This window comes from Odontomachus brunneus, unplaced genomic scaffold (genome assembly GCF_010583005.1).
Source record: "Odontomachus brunneus isolate Ranch 3 - 2012 unplaced genomic scaffold, Obru_v1 Obru_scaffold_047, whole genome shotgun sequence".
NCBI lineage: Eukaryota > Metazoa > Arthropoda > Insecta > Hymenoptera > Formicidae > Odontomachus > Odontomachus brunneus.
Window position 1 is genome coordinate 1,147,782 of NW_022639497.1, and position 7,080 is coordinate 1,154,861.

The following is a 7,080-nucleotide window of genomic DNA, read 5'->3' on the forward strand; positions in this document are numbered from 1 at the left end:
TTACTTGTTATTGTAAAGATTTCGATAGGAGATTCAAAAGTGATAAAAAGGAAGACCTCGTAAAGGCAAACAAAGCAGTTGTGTGTCTCCAAAAAGATCCCAATAGAGATTTAAATTTAAATTGAGTACAACAGCAAGGCTAAACAGAAGTGAAAAGAAGTCGTTAGTAGATTTAAGATTGGGCTTTCAGGCTAAGAAACATTGTTGGAAGCACAAATGCAACACTTGTGCGACACTTGCGGTAGATTCTAAATTTTGACTCGAGTAATCACACTACATTGTCGCTGAGCCGCGACTCCAGCAAAGCTGGAGCACTCGCTTTTCGTCACCAATCCAGTGATTTTCGCTTACGAGCGAAATTAAAATTGAATATTAAAAATGAGGTGGGAAATCAGTTCGCACGATATAGTCACAAAGATGCAATCAAGAAGGTATGATGTTGAAAGCAGTGCAATATTAATGCCGAGTTGAACTTGTCGCTTAATGCGTTATAAACATTGGACAAAGCGGACTCGACGCTGTCTGTTAAAGAGTTAATACGGTCGACGGATTATCTTTGAGAATATAAAGAGACCCTCCGAAATATTAGAGGCAGTCGGTCGCCGGGCATGTCGGGGGCATAAATTATACGAGAATGGAGAATGCGCCCGCACCGAGCTCTCTCGTTTGACGACTGCTCGCTTTGTCCGTCTCTCGCCGCGGCGTATTTCTAACATTAGCCCCCCTTAAGGACGATTAATATTTCGACAATGGGAGCAAATGTTTCAAAGTACGCGAATTCCTACGGCTTCCGCTTCGTGGGATTTTTCAACACCGCGACGTTGACAAACACGCGCGCACCGGACAAATGCATTTTCAGCGAGACGCCCGTTGTACACGATGAGTCGCGAAGTGTGCACACATGTGTGCGCGCTTGAAGTACCAAAAAGATCGTGGAAAACCCCGTACAGTCAGAGATGTCGAAGCTCACGATCGTTGTTTACGTCGGATATTGCCTCGTAACAACAACAAATAATAATGTCGACGCGACAGAACGACGGCGAAGGTTGCAGCGACGACCGGCGACTAATTAGCGCGATCGACTTTCGCCGTTAAGCACCGCGGTAGCGAGTGGTGGTATCGCGAGCACGCGACGTTCACGCGAATACCACCGCGATTAGCGAGTCTAACGAGAATGGGTGGCACAGTGTGGCGGTAGTCGCGACGAGACGAAGCCGGTGCAGTTAAATTAGCGGTGTCGGCAATTTGGTCGGCGGCCAAGCGCGCCCAATTTACAGGCGTAATAATTCAGACGCATAATCTCTGAAAGTCGACGACGTAACGCGCCGCGAGAGAGCTCGCATTCAACCGCTGGGCGACCGTCGTCGCCGAATCAGGATTCACCTGTTTTCGTAGGTTCGCCCGGGGTGAACAGATGCAACGCTTAACTGCCCGTCACGCGGGCACACGAGGAAATGAAGGATGCGTACTCACTCTTACGACGAATACCAGGCTGAACTGCGGTCCTCGTAGATGTTCTCGCTGATAGACGGTCGTCGATCACACGTCGGCCACCTGCCAGTTCGTCCGCCACAGAACACACGCGTGAGACAATTGCGGAGAACAGACTGAGTCACGTGTCACTCTGTACCGGTTCACTGTACAGTTTTCACAGCGGAGCCGGTCGTGCGTGGCCCGGCGTGTCGCGGATCGTCGTCGTCGCGCGCGCGCGCGCGCGAGATCACTGTCCCGCCCGAGGGGATTGCGGGAGCATCGAGACGTCCTCTCCGACGTGTTTTCACGGCAGCTCACGGAACAAACGGACGGCCACCGTCGTCAACATTCCCTGTCGCAGGGCTGCTCCGGGCCACGTCGCGCACACCGAGGCTTCACTCCGAGATACACCTGTCATCGAGCGTCGTCCTCGCGGGCGCGCGCGTTTTCCCGCGGTCCTTGCGGAAGAAGCGCGCGCGGTCCTGCCTTCTCCCGGGCGGCCCTGCGGGCTGGCCGACGGGCACGAGACGAGAGGCACGGCGACGAGGAACAAGTCGTGGAGCGAAATAAGGCTCGTGCGCTCGAGAGAGGGAGAGAGAGAGAGAGAGGCACAGACGACGACAGCGACGACGACGACGACGACGACGACGACGACGACGACGATAACGACGACGGCGGCGACGGCGACGACGACGACGACGACGACGACGGTCGCGTGGTATCGATTCGTGGCCGTGGAAAGCCGGCGAGTAGCGGCCCAGAGAGACGCGAGAGCTTTTTCTTCGCTTTCTCTCCCTCCCTCCCCCGTGTATCTATCTTTTCGCCGCGCGGACGATACGTTGTACCGCACAGATATCCGTGTACGTGTGTATGTAAACGAACGCGTGCTCTGTTTTCGTCCGATGACCTTGCGCTTCGCCGTACGCAAGGTCGTTTCGGAGCACCGACTTCCCGCCACGTCTCCGTATGCGATCTGTGCGTGTCTGTGTATGTATGTATATGTGTGTGTGCGTGCGTGGTGTACGTGTGTGTGTATGTGTGCGTGTGTGTGGGGTGAGGTGTGTACAGACGTCGTGTATACGGACACAGGTCTCGACTATTGTCTCCGAGTAATATCCTACGGGCACGAGAGAGCGAGAACGAGAAACGTCACACAACGTGCCGTGCGGCTGGTGCGTGTACGCAACGCGGAAGACGGACGCGTCTCCCTCGAACGTCCGGGTCGGACTGAGCCAAGGGAGGCCCGCGTAGTCCGCGTTCGAGGTACCGTCTCCCCCCACCCGGAGGAGCCACGCTTCGGCTTTCCCAACCCTTGTCGCGCGACCTCCCCTCCTCCTCGGGCTCTGTTCTTCCACCCTACCGCGTCCAGTGCCGTATTCCAGCCGGAATCTTTGGGTTCTACGTATTGTGTACGGTGGTCTCCAGAGCCAAACCGCGTCACGGTATCGATCGGGAAATTGTCCAAAGTTGATCTTTCATGCTGCCGGAGCAAATTGAAAGAATATTCACTCGACTTCTCTCCCGTGAAGAACGATTTCGTGGATGTTGAGTGCTCGATACAATTCTCATTACTCCTGTAACAAGTCCGTTTTGTCTCGGTGAGAAAGTGCATGCGGTACCGCGCGCACTGTCTGTTTCGAAACGAGAGATAGCGAGTGGCTGTTATCGAGGAACGCTATCGATCGCGTTGGGGAATTCTTTTTCACGATAATACCGATTCTTCTCGTTCAAATACTGTTGCGAAGATACGACGAATAATAACTGTCCATTATCCGTTATCTCTACGGAAGGTGGATTCTATTATGTATATTTGTTATGGTTATGAAATCAGCGAAAATAAATAAATAAATAATAACGCCGCTCGCGGTAATGTCCGCTGCTCGATAGAATCTGCCGCGTAAGCGTAAGAGTGATCGTACATACATTTATACGTTACATTATTGCCCCTATTTACATGTTAAATTATGATCTCTGTCTCTCTCTCTCTCTCTCTCTCTCTTTCTCTCTTTCTGAAAGTTTATCGCACAATGAAAATTTTAATAGATTTCTTTTCCCAACGGTTCTCTGCCCGCGATCTCTCATTTCTTCCATTGGAACATTAATATCGAGAGAGTACGCGGATAACGAAAACGGCACATCGATTTTTCCGAGTGCGACGACACCGTTTTACCTCGCGCGAACGAAGCTGACTCGAGAGATTCCAAAACAACGGAATATCACGCCGCGCGCGTAAAAAAAGAACAACAGACAACTTACGAGGAGTTGCAACAATTCTCCGTCCTCGACATCGTCGCGTGTCAAGGAAGGATCTCGAATGTCACAGGCAGAAACGTGTCGCGCGCGATCTCACGGCACGCTTTTGACTTCCGGGGTTTTACCCTCTCACGGAAGAGGGAAACCATCAGCGAGCGATATGAAAAAGCTATCGGGAGGGCTCGCGAGCATCTCCCCCTCTCCGCCGCGCTCTCTCGGAAACGCTACCCTCCACCCGCAAAACTGCAGTCCATTCTCGGCATACCTGATCGCATCGTGCACCGGGCTTTTTCGGGCCAGGTATGCTTTGCCACGATTTCATAAAGGTTCTCGAAGGGCATGTCTCGAATGCTGTCGACCGCATCCTCGGGGAGGGCAACGGTAGAGCGAAAAATCATCCGTCTGTTGCTAACATCCATCCCCGGTATTTCGTAGGAAAATTCACGGAACTTAGAATGCAATTATGCCGTTCAACAAGAGAGCAACTCGAACTATCGCGGGGATAAGAGTTACGTAAGAGAGTGCGCGAGCGATATCGCGAGACGACTCCCCCCGGTGTCAAAATGAAATTCCAATAATTATGTGGATACACATACAGGGTTTCCCTCAGCGTTGTGACGCGCGCGCGTGCCGCGTCGTGTCGAGTGCTTTCATGCATCAACGTAAAGTTCCCATCGAGTACTTGCTATTTACGTAGGAGCACGGAGTCCTCCTCTTCAGCGCGCGCGCTTCTTCATTCTGTCTTTTACACAGTCCGTCTCACATCGCTAACGTACGACGGAATTAAATCGAACGAGCGACTGTTACCCGCTCTACGAGAGAAAGAGTCGGCCACGGTAAACAGTCAAGACCCGAGCGTCAGGCTGCTGTTCTCCGTTTCAGCGCGAAGTGCTAATTTAGTTTATGGTCCAACGACATTTGTCTCGAGAACCGAACGACCGGCAGGAGCGCGCTTTTGCCCTTTCCGCGTCATTCGCCAAGATTGAAAACACGGAATTACTTGTTGGCGGCAGTCGGCGGGTTTCTCGAGGCCTCGAGACCGAGAGAGCGCCTTCCTGCTACTCGCCCTTCTCTCGTCGGGTATGTGGTGGGCGCTAAAAAATGGTAATCCGATCGTTTCCACGGGCGCGCCGTCGGAGCTTTATCCGCGGATACGCGAAAACCCACCCTAAACCAACCGACAGAGAGAGAGAGAGAGAGAGAGAGAGAGAGAGACCCTGCTTTTCTCTACGAGCAGTCCCCCTCCTGTCCATATTCCTCCAGATCCTTTTATCAGTTTTCCCCAAGAATACGATGAAAAGGGACGCGAGAGGGCCCTCGCCGAATAGTAAAATATTTCACGTTAGACCGGAGCCACCCTCCTCCCCGAGATTCTCCTCGAACCTCACCGCGCGCGTATCTTATATACACGTATATCGCGGAAGCACTCAACGAGGAATTTAATTCAATCGCTCACCTCCGAATGTCGATACGTGAGCCTCGGACACGCATTATGTATCGACGGCGTTTTTGGTTACCGCGATCCCTCGCCCCGGGCGAAATTACCTCCGCGAGAGATATCTCCTTCTTCAGAAAGAGAGAGCGAAAAAGAGAAAGAGAGCAGTGCTTCCCTTCTTCGACGAGTAAATATGACTAAAGGATATCGCCGGGATATCCGACTGTTGCCGTAATTGACGATAAGCGTGCTTATGCAAATACATTATGCAACCCCCGTCGCGCTATCAAAACAGCCCTCTGTTCGAGTCTAGAACGCTCGATCTCTGGTAACGAAGCACCTCAGGGATCGAGATAAAGTGCAGCGATGATAAAGAGCATCCCGACAGAGAGACGGGGCTGAGAGGGAGGGAGGGACTTGGCTTTAATCGAATCTCGCGAATATTACATCGGCGTCGGCGCCGATTTCACGCAACTTCCGCGCCTTTATCTTCTCGCCGGTAACGAGAATCGACGCGCCAACTCGCAAGTTCGCAGTTAAACGCATCGGCGATGAAGCTCTCCTCTGTCCCCCGAGGACAACCGTGTTCCGCACACGTCGATTTCACGCGGAAATGTCGAGACAGACGCGACGGTGCTTTAAACCATCGCTCGTCGCAACGGCTCGTTACAATCGTAAGATCGTTCGCTTACGGGTTAAGGGACGCGTACTCGAGGGATGGGTGGCTTCGTTTCTTGTTCTTGGGCAACAGCGGCGTTCTCACGTGCGGAACGAGGAGCCGTTGCTGACGCAGACTCCCGGTTCTTCGAGGGTTTTCGAGCTGCGCGTTCGCTCCGTCCCCACCGCAACGCGAGTTACGGATAATAACGGCGGCCTATCCGGTAGCCACCGGAGTCAAACCGCAACCCATCGGCATACGCCGCACGTACCGTAGCTATCTGTACACACGTGTAAGTGCATACACGCGCGCATGCGGCTGGCTCTCTCTCTCTCTCTCTCTCTCTCTCTCTCTCTCTCTCTGTCTCGCCGGTGCGGGGCGAGGGCGCGCAACTCCCCGCGCACACATACTTGGCGTACGCGTACATTCGGGGGAGGGTGAAAACTGCACGCGACGTTACCGGTACACGCTTTTCTCCACTCGACTCGATTCGGCTCGACCGGACTCGACTGTCGTGCGGTTAATGCGTGCCTGAAAACTACCGCGCGAACCCGACGAAGCCGCGTAAATCAAGAGCGCGCCAAACATGAAGCGCCTTGTATCTCGCACGGGGAAATCGGTTCTCGCTTTGTGCGAATTTGATTTACACGCTAGTTCGCGGGAATGCATTAACCGCGGCGCATCGTAGCAACTATCCGCTGGTGCTCGATACGCGGCGCGCAATCGCGCGCGCACGGACGCCAGGACGAGTGCGGAACATGCGAGGTCCCGGCGAGGGTACAAAGCGCGCACCAGCCGACGGGACGCGCGCAAGTCTGCGTTCGGCTCGCATCCCTGTCGAGTAGGGATGGACGGCCGGCGAACTCCTCTCTGTCCGCCCTGCGTAAACATCCCGCAGCATCTCCATTATGTTTTCCCTGTCCTCTTTCCCCCCTGTACAACTCTTACTCAACTCTTTCTCCTTCTTCTGTGCTCTTCTCTCTTTCTTTGTTTCTTGTTCTTCTTGTCTGTTCTTTTTTTCTTTTTGAGAAGCGGAAATCAAGCGGCCGTCGACTCTCGAAAATAAAACCGAATGTCAATACGGGTCGTGAGTTATCTACTTGGACGCGAGGATCGAGATCATTCAATGCAATTCGAGCGAATCTGCCGTTACGAAAACATATACAGAGTAAACTCTGGTATGTTGGCTATACGGAAAGGATGACTATAAGCTGTAATTTCTCCGATGATTGCTAAAATAATGCGCTTTTGTAGTCATTCT

At 52.9% G+C, this 7,080-nt stretch overlaps 1 protein-coding gene across 2 annotated transcripts in view; it reads right to left on the reverse strand.

Moving 5' to 3' along the window:
* The window catches only part of LOC116844888, a 353,179-nt gene extending 350,491 nt beyond the window's left edge, over nt 1-2,688 (reverse strand). For both annotated transcript variants that reach the window (XM_032817009.1, XM_032817010.1), the window contains exon 1: nt 1,474-2,688. The gene's annotated coding sequence lies outside the window, so the exon portion shown is untranslated. The remainder of the gene's footprint in view (nt 1-1,473) is intronic.
* Between the last annotated feature and the right edge of the window lie 4,392 nt (nt 2,689-7,080).